Raw genomic sequence first — 18,974 nt, 5'->3', positions numbered from 1 at the left:
AAGACATCATTATAATTTACTTTTAAAATTAAGTGTCATTATCATTGCCATTAATTGCTACATTTTAATGCAAAATGGCCAGAATTGTTGCTCAAAAGTCATAAAACACTTCATATGCTTTTGGTGTAAATATTAGGGCTCTGTGGTTTGACAGAATCCTGGTGAGAGAGAGGAGGAGACAGGCAATACCTCCTGCACGTCTACTGATGTGCTAAGTGGCCATGTTGTTCCACGTACTGATCTGTGTTTGTGTGTGTGTGTGTGTGTATGTGTGTGTGTGTGTGTATTTATTCATGAGAGAGTGATACAATGCATTCAGAAACACTGCAGATTGCCTGGAAGCCTCACTTTGCTTTGTTTAACTCGCTCTACGGTGATTACACAAAAAGAAATGTAATCGGTCTGCAAGCATTGTGCCATTGTTTGGCTTTATCAATTAAATTAACCACCATTGCAAATCCTCCCATTGTGCAAGCAGAGCGACTCTTATCAGCGACCGTATCATGACAGTCAGGAGAAAATGAGCATTCCCTTCTGTTCTTCAACAATAAAATCATGAAACAATACAAAAGAGGATCTGCATTTCTCTCTTCCTTCCACTTCCACTCACTCTCTTCTCTTTCTCCCAGCCTGTGCACACCGCTATGTCTTCTTCTTCTTTCCCTCCTTCTTCTCCTCCTCCCTCATCTCCTCTTCAGCCGCTCTTGGCTGCTCTCCAGTCTCACTTAAACCCATTAGCTCTATTACTGAAATTATTTTCCTCCCCGGCCATGTCTTTGTGCAGACGGAGTGAATTTCACAGTTATCAGAAGCTGTGGAAAATAGGGAGGAATGGCTGTGAGACACTGCAGTGTGTGTGTGTGCGCGCGCGTTATGCTCCTTGGCTTCTCATGGATGCTTCTTAATTAATGCTTCTTTGTCCTGGAGGAGCTATAAGGAGAGAGGCTGGGACGGGATGAATGGATCGTATGCATTGACCTCATCGTGCCATTTGAGGGCAGTGCAGTCTCAGGATTTTGAGTAAACACACGGACCCTGTGCACGCTCTGCTCAGTTTTAAAAAAGGGGTCAATGTAAAAGTTTTCCCTCACCTTTCCCTTTTCGAATCCACAGTTTAAAGTAGGATGTTTAAGTTAAAGAGGACGGTGACATTCTTATGCTGCTGTATCAAAGTGTTTTTTTTTTGTGTCCTTGTTTGTGTTAAATTAATTAAACAATGAGTTATTCTCTCTTTCACAGTAGACAAAAACACCTTGATTTTAATGATTTCAATAAAAAACTGGTTATAAATAAATAAGAAGATACACAGAGGAAAGATGAGTGGGAGAAGAAATGACAGCTTTTTGTTATTTAGGATTAAAGTACAATTTCACATACAACATTAAATAATCCAACTAAAATATGTCAGGTTTGGATTTCCCAAAAACTCCCATAGCTGTGTAATTAATGTGCCAGAGTACAGCTTAATTTGAGACTTGTTAGAAGAAATAAAATATTGAGTGGGTTACTATCCAAAACTGTACACTCAACATGTGCTACAAATTTTCTGATGCGGGAGTAACATGCAAAAACATTTTTGTACTTTCAAATCTAATAATGTTACAGAAGGAAATAATGTCTTGAATTACTGAAATATAATGTATTCTAAACATATTCATTTAAAAGGCAATTTTCGAAATTCATAGTTGAGATGGTGTTAACCCATCAAAACTATGTTTTATCAACATGCCTGAAACTTCAACTAGAGGCTATCCTGCACAACAAATATTATTCTTGGCTTGACTGCCTGTGTTTCTGGTTTTCTCATAGAGATTTCATAGGATGTAATTTATTGAGATGTTGTGCGCACATGTGGACGGTTGGATACATTTCCTCTTGACAAGATGTTCTTTCAGTTATACAGATAAATGGGCAAACCGTTTCATTTTGTAAACCTTACCACCACACGTTTAAGTCTCTTTTCCTCACCTGCACCCAAAAACACTTTTTCCATCTTCCATATCCATCCTGCTTTGGCCTTAGCACGGAATCACTCCCAGTTTGCTCTGTGTAAAACAAAGGCAAATAAGCTTGTCAGGCGGAAAGAGAAGAGGAGCATGGCTATGCACCGACATCAAACATAATGACAGGCCGGCCTTCAAAATAACTAGGTGCATGGCATTTTAAAGAACTTTTATAACTGCACTCACATATGTACAGTATGTGTCAGCTTATAGTCTCACAAAGGACCATTTTTTGCTGTGGCAGCCTGCACATACGGAAGCTTCTTGATAACAGTCATTTTCATTTCACGGAACCACGCTAAGGCTCTTTTACGAATAAAGAGATGACAGTGTCGCCACTCTAAATACTGTTTTGGTACCCACTAAGAGAATCAGTGGTTCTGTGGATATAGCCATTGCACAAAGTTCAAGGTTTGGTAGCTGCCATGCTATTGCACTGTGGCACCACAGTACACGAGTGTACTCTTAGAAGGAGGCTTCTGTGCTGTATTAAATCTGTTTAAAGGACAATATGTTTTTACATTGTTTTCACAACAATTATATTTTCATAATATTGTATTATATGCCTTGTTTTTGCTTTACCAGGTAGCCTTATGCAGTGTCTATTTAGGGGTTTACACACACACACACACACACACACACAGTATATACTGCATGTGTGATTGTACAGCGTTGTATGATTGATAATGTGATCTAGTGATCCCTCCTGAGTAGCGGCACGAGGCTCAACAGCAGCAGTGGCTCCATGCTTACTCAACCATAACACACCCTGCTCTCACTGGGGCCCTCCTATATGTGTGTGAAGGAGCGTGTGTGTGTGTGTGTGTGTGAGTGTGTTTCCAAGGGAGGTGGTGGATTATATTATTGCATTTTGTGGAAATTTGACCACACCTAAAAACTGTAATTTTTCTAAGACCGTTCATTTTTAAACCATGATGAACACCTTTTAAACCATTTTCCTGTCACTGTTATTATCAACCCTAAACCTCTGCTCTACAGACAGTGTAGGAGGCACAAAGAGAACGCTAACTCCAGCACCTCCTTTTCATTGTTGTGTTTTCAATATCACCTCCCTCCTTCCTCTCCACTTCTCCCTCCCTGTTCTCCACTCTTTTTCCTTTCACCTTCCTGCTGCTTGTTTCCTGTGACAGGGGAAGTGGCAGCTCCTGGTGACCCTTGACCCCCTGGCTGGTCATTTAGGCAGATACGTGGGACGTTGAGGACTTGGTCGGAGGGCGACAAGGACTCTGAGAAAGTAAGGCTGGTCCTAATCAGATGAAGGAGGAAAACAGAGGTGGAAGAAGTTATTGTTTGTTGTTGTGACTTCAGATGGTGGAGGTGGAAAATGGCTTAGCTATTTCCGTTCTCTCCAGGGTGAATTAAAACCAGCCACAAGACAAATGCTGGCTGTAGTCACATTCTAAAAAACACGGTTCACTTTCGCTTTTTCTCCCTTGAAAAAACAGGTGTTTTAATGATTTAATATTTTTAGTATTTTAGAATAAATTTTACTGAATATAATTTATTTGAGATCAGTAAACCAATATATCACAGATATCCTTTCCTGGAGCAGGATTTATGGATTGGAAAAACTACATACATTGAAATTCACAAGAAAAAATACAGAGGGTTTCAGTAAAGTTTGGAGTTTATACAAATTGTGATGACTTAATCTGAGCTAAATAATACAGTAAATCTATTTTTAATCCAAAATCCAAACTCCATTGAGCATAAATCGATTTGTTCATGTATTTTCCGAAACAGAACAATTAATCATTCAAATTTAAAATGGGTCACAATTAAAAGATCTGCTATAACATTGTGTTTGTCATTAATTACTTCCTCACAGCGAAATCTGCTGAGATATCCAACTGTCACAGATTGTATTCACAAGGACAGCACAGTCCCAGCGTACTGTAATCCCTTTCTGGATCCACTCAAACAACACCAACAGGATGCAAAAACAACAGTTCACATTAAACACAACACACCCCACAACATCATCAAAAACCCTACATTGCCTTTTTCTCTCATATTGTTATGTTGTTTTCCATGGGACCATGTTGTCTCAAAGGCTCACTTAATGAATTCCAGACAATTAGTGGGATTGAAATTTATTGACAGAACAGCAACGAGCCAGCCTGCCATCCTGCCTGGCTGCGTGGCTCTCATTGTCCAGAGTGTTCAGAGCATATGCTATTGAGCTGCGCTGCTTGCTTGACAGCAAAGGGCTGGTTCAATTACATCAATTGCTTGATGACTGAGGAGAGAGCAGTGGGGCCATGCATGCTAGTTTGTGATAAGAGGGGAACTCTGCTGCGCCGTGGCCCTCATTATGCAAGTCTAACAGTAACCTAGAAAACCTAGGAAATTGTACACAATGCAAAGCATATGTTTCTTGTTTCTTTTGGGGAGGAAATTGATTCCAAGAAAGTAATGATGTAGACAATGTGGGGCTGACCAAAGCACTCTGACACAAACTACTGTACTGTTTTGGGGTGGGTGGTGAATTCATGCAAATGGGTATTTCTTTTTAAGTCAGCTACACATTCACATTCTGTCCCGGGTGGATAAAGAGTGGAAGCATATGCAGCAAGTCAACCCGCATAATGACTACTTTGGGGTTTTATTGTTTTCAGTCATGGATGATTTTAGATAAACTTGTTGACATAATGTCACAACCTACCACAAAGTTTTCAACAGACTTTCTCCCCACTGTTTCCCTATATGGCTGGCGGCCAACTAATCTAAAGAAATGCATCTTAAAATATAGCTTCCTCAAATGCTGAACTGCATAAAAAATTATAACATTACATTGTGCAGCACAATGAGTCAAATCAGAGAGCAACACTTTTTGTGTAGTTTGTGGATTCTGTATATTTTGTATATTGTGTATGTATGTGTGTGTGTGTATATATATATATATATATATATATATATATTACTGTATACTGTATATTGTATACTGTATATAGTGTATAGTATATATTATAGATTTTTTTGTCCCAAGACAACTTGTCTTTGTCTTCTATCCTTTGTTCCCAGACAAAGACACAACACTGTGACATTCATTATTATTTATGGCAGGCTTTGAATTGACTCCTCAGCCCAACGAACTGCAGTTAGCTAGTTAGCTAGGAGCATTCTGTTTGTGTCAACAGCCCCCTTTGTGTGTCTGGAGTGATTTATTATGTAAAAGAGGGTTGGTTGGGGGGAGCAGGGAGGGTGACACTGACCTTCCTTTAATTAACACTGATGGAGACCAAGGTGAGAGGCAAGATGATGAAGATTGATCTTCCCACATAAATCATCCTTCCTCTAGGCCGGCGTGTTTGTCTAAGTGTGTGTAAGTGTGTGTGTGTGTGTGTGTAAGTGTGTGTAAGTGTGTGTTAACGTAATTTCTAACAGAAATAACCTTGTGGTTCACAGGTTAAATGAACGTTTGGGTAGGTGCAGAACCTCCATTATTTACCCCCGATGGGCACCCCTTTGTGGTTATTTCCTCAAAGGTTTAATTAATTACCCCACTCTATTCAATATATTTGTTATAATATTTCTAATGTACTTTTTCTGTGGTTTTTTGGGATAGAAAAAATGTTAGCAGGCATTTTAAATGATGACACCTCTACAAGCAAGATAGGTTTGTATAGCACCAATATAGTAATATGTCTTATACAGCAGGAATAAGGACTGCTTCTGCACAACTTGAGCTCTACATACTGTAGGAAAAAATCACATTTATTGTGATTTAAATTTGTTTAGAAGGTGCATACGTACATAAAAACAACATCATACACGAAGCAGAAAGAATGGTGTGCAAAGATGTTGTTCAAAATTACTCGCTTTACAATTCCTCAAAGACCCTGATAAAACATTTGGTCAATGCAAAAAAAACCAATAACTAATTACTTGTATATGGTGTAGTGTATATGAAATGTTTAGGTTGGACATCAATCAAGGCAGAACATCTGCTCAGGTATATTTTGAAATGTAATAACAAACCATTTTGTGGAAGGCCCCCGACAGTCTGATTTAGATAAGCCAATGTGTAATTATTCCTGCAGCACTTCAAAGGGAAATGCAGCCCTTGTATGGCCGTGCTATCCGTATGCCGTGTTAAATGCTTATTCTTTTCTCAGGCAGGTTAGCAATGCAGTCTGACAGGCAGCCCCGCCTCCTGTCCCACCTCAACCCTCAATATGCTAACACTCACCCCTGACACTTCCTAAAGGTCCATATCTCAACATACTTGTTTTTTGCTGTAGCACCACTGCTTCTTAAAATATATGTTGTTACCCCATATATGCATACAGTTACCAACATCACACCTTCTTTCAGGGCCTACAATGCAACTAGCATCTTATTAATTTTCCCATTTACAAATTCCAATTCATGTTAAAAAACCATTAATATTATGTGTGAATATTATTATGACAATGTGTCAACATACAGGAATTTGAGAACTGGTGCTGCAGTTGGTCAACATGTTGTTTTTATTTATTTCCCATTTCCATAAATTTCCTCGGGGCAATTAGTCACCACACTGCATGCTGGTTGTTGAGGTTGTCACATTGTCAGCGTAATTGTCAGAAATGAAATAATTGAAATGTTTCCATCTTCATCATTCCCATCAACATATTTCTAGACTTTTATGACATGCGTTGAGTGTGGTGTATTATTTTGATTGAGACTTTGTGTAAGCAAATGAGCACAACATATGCTCCAATGTGCATATGCTAATCAGTTTGTTTATCAGTCAGGCAGTTGGTCGGCATGCGCCAATCTGTGTGTCATTTTGCCTCTCTTGACATTTCCACGGCGTAAAATGTTTTATGCATTTTTATCGTTGTTTTCATTTTTTCCCTGTTCTTCGTCTTCTTGGTTTTCTGCTACCACCACTGCCCCACAATTCATAAATAATGTATTTATTTATCATGAAAATCTGTTTTGGAATTAGAGACTACCCCCACTTCAAAGACAGGAAACCTTTGATATGTTTGATTCTCGAAGAGTATCCGTTGGATTTATTCAATTTATGCAAAGCACCTCCAGGGTAATAAAGGTGGCATTTGAATACATTTGACTGGACTAAATCATATAATGAGGACAGTTTCTGCCCAATATCAAAACAGAAAAGAGACCCTAATCCCTAAATATTAATAGATCATTTGGCTGAAGAAAAATGTTCTGCCTGGTGAACTGACAACAGTGGACAGCAGTGATTAGCTGACATCTACATGGGTAATGATTTATTACTTAAAAGAGTACAGTCCGTGTGACCCTTTTGTTCTGTTAGCTAAGTTCTGAAATGGTTCTCTGAGGGGAAAAAAATAATTCTTTTCAACTTCTCTCTTCAAAATATAGTTATTTATAATAAATTAGACATGACCACATACCACATATGTGCCTGAATAAGTATTAGAGGTGTTTCTGATTGTGGACCCCTGTGTCTGTGTGGATATGGGAGAAAGTATTTGTATTTATATGTATGTGCATGCAAAGGTGGTTTCTGATGATTATTAATTAGCAAACTGGGAAAGCTGAAAATTAGGCTGAAGTCATTAGAAGAGTTTTATTTACTGTCACGTGGCACCTTTTTAAATACATGTACATACACACAACAGTAAACTGAATCAGGATAGGCTTCCTTTTTAATGCAGTTCCTTTCCAATATAGTCAGTGTCCAACACTTGGGATCTGCAAGGAATGAAATGGACTTGCTGAATGTTTTATTTGCAAACACATTTGTTTTTAAATGTAATAATTTTGCACTTTAAAAGTTGTTGCTTGTGCCAGGATCACATTACGTGTTATAGCATACCCCAAATTTAACACTCGTAATAGAAACAAGCAAATCAAAAATAACATTTGAGTGAAAAATTGTTATGTGAGATCATATAGCACTGTAGGATTATTAAAATGTAATTTTAAATGGAAGCCTCCCATTTTACAAATGGACTTGCACCAAAGACAAACTCCAGGGTCTACATTTAAGCTAAATATTTTGTCCACTTCTTCCATTGCACCCTGTCTACCCTCTGTGGAAGGGTGATGTTTCCACTGGACAGCTAATTATCTGGTCAACTTTACACCCTGGAAGGTTTATATAGATGTATCAGGTTTACATGATGACCACACTGTCATCTTTCTGTATAATTAAGAGAAATAATCTGATGTCCAGTCTCAATGTCCAGCTCCTGCCCTGTCTACTAAAACAGAAAGCATCTGGGCACTGCAGCATCTTGCTTTGTTGGGACAAAAGAATCTAATGTCGATTACCTGACACAATGGACTTTCTTCGGGATTCAGAGCATTAGGGCCACCTTACAGGGTCCCCCTCCTGTCCACTCCCTGCGGAAGAGTGATGTTTCCTCTGTGGACAACTAATTATCTGGGTCTGACCCTCAGCTGTCTGAATGCAGGATCCTATTAGGCAGCTAGCAGGTTGAAATCACCAACACCGACCCCCTCCAATACCCTTCCGTCGTATATATTTATTTCCCTTCACTTCCTGCTTCTGAATATTAAGAATAGATTTTTACATGTATATGTGTGCGCTGGGGATGGGATTGATGGTGGTGGTGTGGCAAAAGGAGGAGGGCATGGGGTGTACTCTGCTGATGGGTGAATGGCGGGCCTGGAAATGACGAGCAGGCTGACTGAATGCTTGTCCATCACTCCCCATTCTCTTGGTTACAGGTGGTCTCTCATTTTCCCAACCGGCGCATATCTGCCTGCCTTTATATGACAGCCTGGGCTCGCCAATTTGCATGTACGACAGACAACAAACGGGCCTGTGCATGTCAAAATAGGTGGCGGTGCGTGACAGTTCCTACACAATGCTGTCTCCTTTTGGCTTGACCCTCGACCTCGTGCCATGTCTCCTTTCATAATCAGGGAAAGGGGAAGACGGGGCGAAGAAATCATCCAGCCTTCCTTCCTGCCTCCTTCTGCTGCTGCCTCTTTGGGAAAAAAAAAATCTGATACCAATGCCATTAGCTATGCTTTTCCTCTCTCACATTCTCTTATTCTTAGTCTGTTTTGTCCCATCTTTGCTGGCTGTCTGTCTGTCTCTCTCTCTTCCCCCTGTTTGTGTTTTGGCATAAAAGCACTCAAATTTAAAGAGTAGCTCATCTCAGTTTGTCTGTTGTTTCAAGATAACATTTCAGGGTTTTTTTCCAAACAGAGATAATGAGATCTGTCTTCTCTTGTTGTGACCAAATCAGTGCCAAAAAGTGAGATTATTATTTTTTGGATGCTTGCTTGTTTATTTTCATATTTTCAACTTGACTGACTTGAAAAGGCTGAGAAAAAAATGTTTATCCGGCAATTAAAACTCACCACTTTAAAGCAGACCTGTAGGAACATATCATTGGTTTCATCTTATCAAAAATCATCAAATGTTCAACAAAATTGCTTTGCAGCACAGCAGTCACAGGTTTTCTCATTATTCATCTTGTGTCTCATCTTTCATGAAAGCAATATCTACTATTGAATACATGATAATGAGCTTCATATCATCATTTTCATCACTCTGATTAACACTGTGATAGCACAGGGAGACTAATTGCCTTTTAACACCTGTGACATTTTCCTCTTTCACTTTTATTTTAATGAGTGTTTGATATCTCAACATAAAACTGGAGAAACTGCGAGCAAGGGCCCTCTTTTATTGGAAAACTTCCACTGCACTGACTTATGTAATTTACACATGAACTTTCCTCCCCTTGTTCCAGTGGATAAGAGGCTGATTTAAAATGGATCCCCATGTGGAACTGCATATCCAGGAGGGGGGGGGGTTAAACTTAAGACATAATCATACTGCTGGGTTTTATTAAGTCTTATACTTTACATATTTAAGGAGACCGTTACATCATTAACTGGTGTTGAATGGGGCAGTGTTAAAAGTCAGAGTGGTATCAGGGAGAGGTTAACAGAGAAGAGGGCAATGGGTATTGAAGAGAGCGTTCCGTCATCGTCATACAGTAAAATAATCCTGAATTATATGCTAATCAGCAGAACTGAAATGCCATATCTTAGTCGAGAAACTTGTGTTAAAGTACTTTTCCTTGATCAGAGCATGCTGCTACTTGGTGTAGGCCTTTGTTAAGTTACTTGCAGTTCTTTTCTTGCTGTACATGGCTTTGCTGCCCCATATGGTTGGGATATTTGTAACGCATTTCAATAATTCGTGTGTAATGGTTATCACTGTCCTTGTGTGTAGTGTATCTCATCATTCCTAGGGAGAGATTGGGAGACTTCTCATAGTATATTAGCAAAATGCTCAGTTTCATGAACTAAAAATTTATTAATTTCCATCATTTCCATCTGAGGAATCATTAGCCATATGTATGCACATATCCCGTATTCCCAGGTTAAAATCCCACTTTTTCTTGATATAATAAATACATATTCATGAGTAGACCTCCCTGTGTAGATAGTAACTTACCTTTAACATAATGATGAACTAAGACTGACCTCATGACTAAAAACACGTCATTTGGGTGTTTCGTGTTTGAAGTGTTGAACAAAAAGAAAAGACTACAGCTTCAAGGCCACACAACCGTGAAACACACAGTAATCTTTGCTTAATCTCTTGTTCGGCTTTGAGGTGGCTAGCAGTCATGCGTGTAATGATAATTATTACTCTTGTCATCACCAGTGTCAACCTATTTAATATTAGCAGTGTAAACATTTCATACAGGAAGACGTTCCTGTTCCTGATGCGCATGGGAACTATCAGCCATCCAATAAAGACATCCAGTGGAGTTGTCTCTTTGTTTCTGTCTTTTGGTTGAGAAGCAGTGTCTGACTCCAGGGATTACTTTTAATGTCGTGTTAATCCATCCCATGGAGTCCTGCGTGTTCTGCCATCGCAAGGATCATTCTTTGATATCAAATGGGGAAAGGAGAAACTCTAAAACCACTTTAGATCCCTCTTGTGAAATGTGTTGTCAAAACACAGGTGGAATGTGAATGTTGAAACCACAGTGTGTTTCAACCAGTCTCCATCTCTCCGCCTCTACAGTCCCAGCGAGTGGATTCACAAAGCAGTGAGCCTTAGAGAGACAAAGAGGGACATAGACAGGTACAAAGAGATGAATACACAGAAATAGAAAAAAGAATTGTATCGAGAAAAGCGTTCTTTTTCGGGCCATAAAATTTTGCAGAAACCAAAGTGTAAGTGTATTTTTAATCCAACCGTCAGCAAAAAAAGCAAAGACAACCACCTCTGATTAAAAGTGGCATGGCATCCAGATTTACTTGCAAAAAATAAAAACTGTATGCTCAAGTGAAATGGTCTACATCAACACTGTGATGACCATAGTGTTAAAAGCAGAGTCACAGAAAGCTCAGTCTACATTGTTCTTTCAAAGAAATTCAACATCTTTATACAGGGAAGGTATTGTAGTCTGTACAGGCACTGAAATATCACTTTTGCTCATCTCACACCTGTGAAAATGACATTTGCTCCTCTGGTCCAGAGGACATAATGGGCAATAATGCAGATGGAAAGAAAGTAGCTACTTTTATCTTACTCACCTCAAATGAAAGTAAAATAAATCAAAGTTATACACTGGTACTTTGGTATTTACACACTCACACACTGTCAGAATTCTATTGTATCCTAGTCTCGATATAGTGATGGGTAAATTTAATCTAATGTGACTCAAATTGTCTTATATTATTCATTACAAATTACTGTATAGGACCAGTAAAAAAATATAGAAGACAGAAAGGTTCTGTTGTTTTCGCATATTAATCATTGTGCTGAAACAAAGGAAAACAAAAGGAAGAAAACAGAAACAAACAATGAACAATGACAGAGAAGATAATGTTATTCAATTGTCTGTCTGAATCTCCATCAGCAAGCCCCTGTTCTTACATCACAGACACACTCTCTCATTAGCAATGACAGCTAAACATCATTGAGTGTGTGTATGTGTCTGTGTATCCACTGTTTGCCTGTGTGTATGACCATCATTCAAATTTAACTTTACCCCGTTTGTTCTTCCCCTCTCCCTCTACACCCCCTCCTCTCAGTTTTATGAGCCTGTTATTTATTTCCCTCATTAGCGATTGTTTCTTTCCATTAGAAAGCGCCTCTTCATGCCAGCACTTTCCTCGGGGAGAGCGAGAGACCTGTGCTCATCTTGGCAAGAGGAGCTCCCTTTCTAACCCTCTTAAATAGAGTTGAAACAATCCCCTCTATGAAAGCCCTTCTCCACTGCCATCTCCACCCTTTTCGGATCCAAAGGAAGGTGTTGGCTATGGTGTGTGTCTGTGTGTGCCTGAGAGGAACAGTAGTATAAAAATGAAGTGAAGATTAAGCTCCTGCCATTACCTGTGTACTAACAGTCTTGTGAGTCGGATGCCACCCCTTCATAACTCCTCCACTCCCAGTGCACACACACACACATACACACACACACACACACACACACACACACACACACACACACACACACACACACACACACACGAATCCCCCACCGGTACAGACAGGAATTTCTAGAGCCCAAAGACAACACAGAGGGCCCTCCGACATATTTGCCGTCATCCTCTTATTAACTCTCCACGTTTGAACAGAGGCACATCAAAAGTAAGCAAAACACATAATTACTGGCATTAATATAACGAGCTCTTGGAGATAAGCCACACTCCTAAGCCTACACCCCCACCTCTCATACTTGGAGGGCATGAAGGAGGGGAACAGCAGAGGGAAGGTAGAGCGCCCCTTCAATTAAGTGAGCTGTTCAACCAACATGAACAAACATATTTAGTAGATAATTAGTAGATAATTTTGCAGGTATGTCTGGCACAGGCCACAAAAGCCAGTGTTAAGGAAAATAGCAGGGAGGGAGTCAAAGGAGGGAGGCTTGTGGGATGTGCAAAATGCCCCGTGGCTCTGATAGACTCTTAACAGTCATTAACAATGTAGAAAGAATGCACACACACACATACGCACATGCAAACACCCTCTTTCCACCTTTAAACAATCCCTCGTTTTCGCTCCATCTCCCTGCCCTCCTCCCTCACCCCTCCTGCTTGTTCTTCTCGTTCTCCGAGGAGCCCTAGTTTTCTGTATGATGAGCTCCTGGGGGGCTTCACTGTTTGGCAGGAGGCTTTGTCTCTCATACGAGATGAAAAAAAAAGGAAAAGAAAGAAGGATGGAGAGAAAAGAAGAAGATGGAGAGGGAGGGTGAAAACTTGAGACCCCCGGGGGCACTTCTCCCCACATTGTGAGGATTTGCCTAACAGCTTCACAAGAGGGTTTACATCTTCCTCTGAACACGAGGGGTATAATCACAGATCAAAACAAATTACCTATCTGTAGTCAGCAGAGGTGTCTGCCTGTCAAAAGCCCAGAGTTACATAAGATTTAAGTCAGTGCTAACTGAGCCTCTGATTTGGGGCACGGGGTGAATTCTTACTTTGAAACATTAACGTTACCAGGGCCTAGCGGTAAGATGGCAATAATGCATACCACACAAACTGACTGTGAAGAACAAAGATTTGCTTTGATAATTACTTGCACTTCTCCTAAGTGACATTGTCGTGACTTTTGATTAACTTGAGCCATGAACTGAATAATGATTGACCATGTCAGTGTATTCCACAACATACAATACATCTATCTTGTTCGTGACATCAAAAGTGACACCTGAATTTTCTTCTTATAGATTGGAGTGAAGGCATCATTGCAACGAAGTGTCACGCTGGTGGACTGATTTTCAAACTCGTGCACACCAGCGTCTGAGGCCAACTGGGCATAATCAAGTATTCAGAAATTTCTATGATATCACCAACTCCATTTATTTTAAGCAGTGTGTGAGACAATGTTACTGGCAACTTGCTGATGCAACCACAACTGTGTGAAAGTTCTGCACACTGTGGGGAGGAGCGAGGGGGGAAAAATGGGGGAAAAGGCTGAGTTACCGCAATATCAACTGCAGTTTCAGAAATCTGTATGGTAGGTTTATTGGGGCATCCAGAACTCCTGGGAAACACATTAGTGGGGAATTATGGACTCTGTCACAGTACCTGTAAAAGAATACATGGCTGATTATCCTATTAGAAGAAGTTTGTGCCTCTGTTGTTTTGCCAGGTGTGTATTATACACCTTATTCTTTCTATATCTAGCCCATCTAAGCCCCTGCCACCACTTGGGAATAGCTCTACAATCTGTTATTTATGTTTACTGGTGACCCTGTGGCCAAGAGGTGGGCTCTTAGTTCACACAAGTTATTAGGCCTCTGGATAGAAACAAGGGAGGAGGAAAACACATTTCTTTTCTAAATGGTGTCGTCAGCTTTTCATGGCCAAAACTTTTTCACAGATTTGTTACATCTTAGAAGCAATTATTTTCCTTTGGAAACGTTTACCTTTATATCATGATGTCATTGAGGCAAGATAAAAACGGCATAGCTGCGGGGGCTGCAAGTTTGAGGAAAACCTGTAGAATAGCAAAACTATCATTGCCCAAAAGTTCAGACAAACACCGAACAAACTAAACCAGGCTCTGTTACTTAAATAGAGTTATGATTCTGTGTGGAATTTAGGAAGTTATTAAAACCTGCAGTAATCTTATTCAATTGCTGTTTCCAGGTTGGAATTTGAAAACATTGGCAGGGACATAATCAGCTGTACTAGATGTGTTTTTGATGGCCTCTGCTGCTTGCAGAATAATGCCCTTAGCAAGAAAGGAAGGGCTTTCTCTGACAGAGAACTCTCTGACAAGTGTAAAGCTCTGGTCTCAGGAATGCTGCTGGCAACACAGTCACCTCGAGGCATCTAGTGGAAGGTTAGATGAGGTGTCCGAACTGAGATGTCTATATAAACAATGTCTTTGTAGGGACATCCAGGGTTATTGTTAAAGGATTAAGGCCTCGTCTTTGATGTTTTAGTCAGCCGCTAATGCCAGTGTCACCTCCTGGTGCAACGCAAGAGCGAGGGGTTGTGGGAATAGTTGGGGACAGATAGCTACAGTGGGCGTGTCCACAGATCATGTGTTAGGTAGTTATCAAGGCATATGTCAGCTAGCTTATCCCTTTAATTACCCTCCTATTACCACAAAATTAGCTGCAAAGTTACACATTAATGACACTGACACCTGAGACTGAACAGCGTTAGCGACAGTGTGCTGTGACCGTGGTTCTTTCAGCTGTCAGATACAAATTAAAGTGGTAGTGTGTTAAGACAATGACGTAATGTCTTAAATTTGTATGGCCTTTCCCCCATGACTAATGTAATAAGAAAGCTACAAATGTAAAAATTGAAAATGATTATTAGTGCTTATTAGTGAATATTTGGAATATAATCTGAAAAAATAAGAATCCAATACATGGTTTTACTCATTCTTGCAGCGCTTCTTTACAATTTGTCATAAAGCATTTATGAGTAATGATGAAAGGAGAAGGAAGTAACACCTGCATTTCAGATGCTGTACTGCCTTACACCTTCAGTTTTGGAAATCTAACTCCCCCAAATCCTAGATTAGTGGATCATAGAATCCTGAGCGCTAGTGAAAACAGCCACGTCTGGCGATGACTCAGTTATTGTTATAAAATGGACTTGAATGAAAACCTCATTAGTTTTATCTTTGAGCTGGAATCAGGGGTGCTGTCTGGCATGGATTCCCAGCAGTCAAAACAGAAAACAAGAGCTCACTGTGTGCTCTTTGAGACATCAAGGTGTCTGATCTGAATTGCTTTAGCTTGGAGGGAGAATGGCTTTACCGTCTCTGTGAAACTGATCCGTGAAGTGGATTAGGGACGGTTCTTCTTTCACTCAAAACAACACAGCTTGAGGAGTTAGACGAGGAGGTGGATAAAACTCTGTGTGTGTGTGTTTGGGTTTGAGAGGGCAGCCTTTCTACCATACTCACAAATATATGTTTACCTTGCACTTTGTAATATTTTTCCAAAATTACATAATGATATAAAGGCTGTCCTACCTAGTTCCTGCTGGAACTGTCTATAACTTTATCAACATAACACAATTCCATTGAAAACTAGCTGGCTTTGCAGGCAGATTTACCACTCCATCTTCCTCACTTTAGTTTATTCTTTTGGATCTCTAGGACATCTATCATCCACATACAGAGAAGTTGGACATGTTCAGTGTATTAAATTGGTGGGTAGTTACTGTATGAACAGCCGAGTAAAATAGATAAATAGATTAAACCTGATTCATTCCATAATGTTTCAACTAGTAAAAAAATTGTCTACGAGAACAAACCTAGCCTACTTCTGCTTTATAGCTCCACTAGAATGTTTTAAGATGCCAATATGGCCTATCACCAAGGTTTTAGTTCTGGGATGGGGGTCAGACTGTGAACACACACACACACACACACACACACACACACACACACACTCACACACACACACACACACACACACACACACACACACACACACACACAGTTTGTCCTTGGCCTGGCACCTCTTTTGGCAATGTGGCAGTATGGCTCCATAACAAATGAGGGACACCCTAGCTGTGCCAATAGTCTCAGTCCCTTGGCAGACTCCACAAAATCATCTTTTCTTCCCAGGAGTTGTGACTCTGGAGAGTTGATCATTAGTCAGAAATCACAGAAACACAGACACACAGTCATCAAATGCTATTCAGGTCGTGACCTGAGCGTTATTACCTAGGACAATGAATCACTGCAGATGCATTAAAAGTCAAGCTCAGTTCATAAATTTTTCTCAGTTGCAATGTGAATTTTAACCTACTGCATTTTGGTTGGGATGTGTGAGCCTCAGGAACATGAAAAAAGAAACCTAGCAATCACAGACTCATGCTATGAGATTGTAATGCAATGGTAGCATCTGGTTGAGGGACAAATCAGTGAGACCCCTATTTTCACCACAAATCAGTGACCTTACATTGGCAAAAAGCTCTTTTTACTGGGTGCAAGTGTATTTGTCTTCCCTGTTCCCATTTGGTAACTTCATGTCTTGCCATAAAAGTTAAATGTGAATAGAGCAAAGTGAGATTTTGGTGTGCCAAAACATATTTGCACAGGTGCTGAGTTTGTGCTATGTTTTTGGCTTTAGTTAGTGAAGGCACACCCTCTTAAACTCACCTATGTATTTAATACCATGGGATATAACACTAAGAGACAATACTGGACTACTACATTTTATGAAGTTAAAAAAACAGGTTGGAGTCCTAATTTCATGATTTTCCAGCCATTAAGTAAATTACAAAATCCAATCCAAGTCTATACAAATATTGCTTTTTACATTAACCCTTGACTGCTTGAAGGCGTTCCCTTCGTATTTATCATACTGTATCCCTATAACCATAAAAGTAGCAGGAAAGGCACATACATTCCATCAATTGATATATTGATAAAATTAATATATATGGCCTCATCCACTGAGGTTATTGTAATTAAAATGGTACTCAATTTAGCATTGCACTCCTATAACACTTTTGGACTAGGATTGATGCAGCGGAATCAGAGATGTTGTCTTTTTTATTCCTTGTCAAAAGCTGGCGCCTACATTACCCACAATACAACTCAACCTCCAATAGTTTGGCTCAGATATCTGGATGTGTAATGCTAGAAGCTGCTTGTGTAGCCTCAAGCTGGTACACTCAAGCAAAGATGAGGAGTGGGCTACATAACTCTGGTAAGCTCACTTGTTCTCCACACATTTATTTCATTTTTAAACTTTCAGTCTTCATTAAATTTCTGATTAGCTCTGATATAGTCAGGTATTCTGCTCAGCTTCCAAGGTTTTTTCCACTGCTGTGCTCAGAGTACAAGAGCGTGGATAGTGACATCCTGAAGAACCACTGGTGAAGTAGATGAAACACCTCATTAAAAAGGTGTTGCACCATTTCCCACTCTGTATGGCTGAACTCTATGAGGTAGGTCCAAGCCATATTTGGAGGGGGTTTGAAACGCAGTTCCAGTTGTATTTCTACAGGGCCATCTCAGATCGGATGCTCTGTCTTTTGTGTCAACAACATCAAATCCAGAGTGAAAGTGCATCAGAGCAGCTGAGCAGAATCCACGCTGCTACTAGCAGAGTGGTGTAGAGGACAACAGAGTTTGTCTGGTGCGATGGAGTTCTGCACTGCAACTTCGCAGCACTATTTTAAAGGGTGAGATGATGGCTCTCCATTGCTTCTGCGTTGGAAAGCTGCGTCACCACCGTATGCAGTTAGTGATGCCTACGTTGTTACTACAGCATCCCATGTAGACAGGTTCATGATGTCTGGACACACAAATCCGATCTGATTTGAGATCTATGACAAAGCCATAGTTACCATCTTTTGGTCACACATGTATATGTACACCATCATTTTATTCCCTGTTTCTTCCTTACTTTTGAAAACTGGGCCTTAAAATCTTCACTTTACAATGCTAGTTTCTATGAGCCAACAGGAATGTCTCTTTAATTGTAATGCAATCTATCAAGTGTGTGTCAGACAAAACAAAGAAATTGCCAGATTGGTCATTTTTAACAGACTTGATAAATGTATGTCCATATTGCATGCACAGCGGCAGCCTGGTGAAGTTAAAGCAATCAGCAACACAATCAAAACGACTGGGTTGGCAGTACAATCAGGACCAGTCTGGATTCTAAGTTTACGGTTGGGACTGTGTAATTATTCATGCAGAAATACTCGCGGGAGAATGTAATATGTAAGCTGGTACACCTGGGGTAGAAATTCAGTGCTCAGAGGTGAATTGAAACACACACAGCAATGACACGATTGGGGTGCTGACACGTTCATTAGCACATAGGCAGATTTGACACAGCTGGAAGATGTAGCGAGGAGCTGCTGTCAAGGTCTTGGAATGCTGCAAGACTGGCACAAACTAAGGGTTGGATGCTCATCGCCGTGTCATAAGAGACCTGGCGCTGTCTCGTCTCCTTTTTTAAAAATATTTTATTTATTTTCCTCCCTCGTTGTGTCGTTGCAACACACGGAGTGTCATAATTT

Source organism: Micropterus dolomieu, linkage group LG03, assembly GCF_021292245.1.
Source record: "Micropterus dolomieu isolate WLL.071019.BEF.003 ecotype Adirondacks linkage group LG03, ASM2129224v1, whole genome shotgun sequence".
NCBI classification, from domain to species: Eukaryota; Metazoa; Chordata; class Actinopteri; order Centrarchiformes; family Centrarchidae; genus Micropterus; species Micropterus dolomieu.
This window is presented reverse-complemented; position numbering follows the sequence as displayed.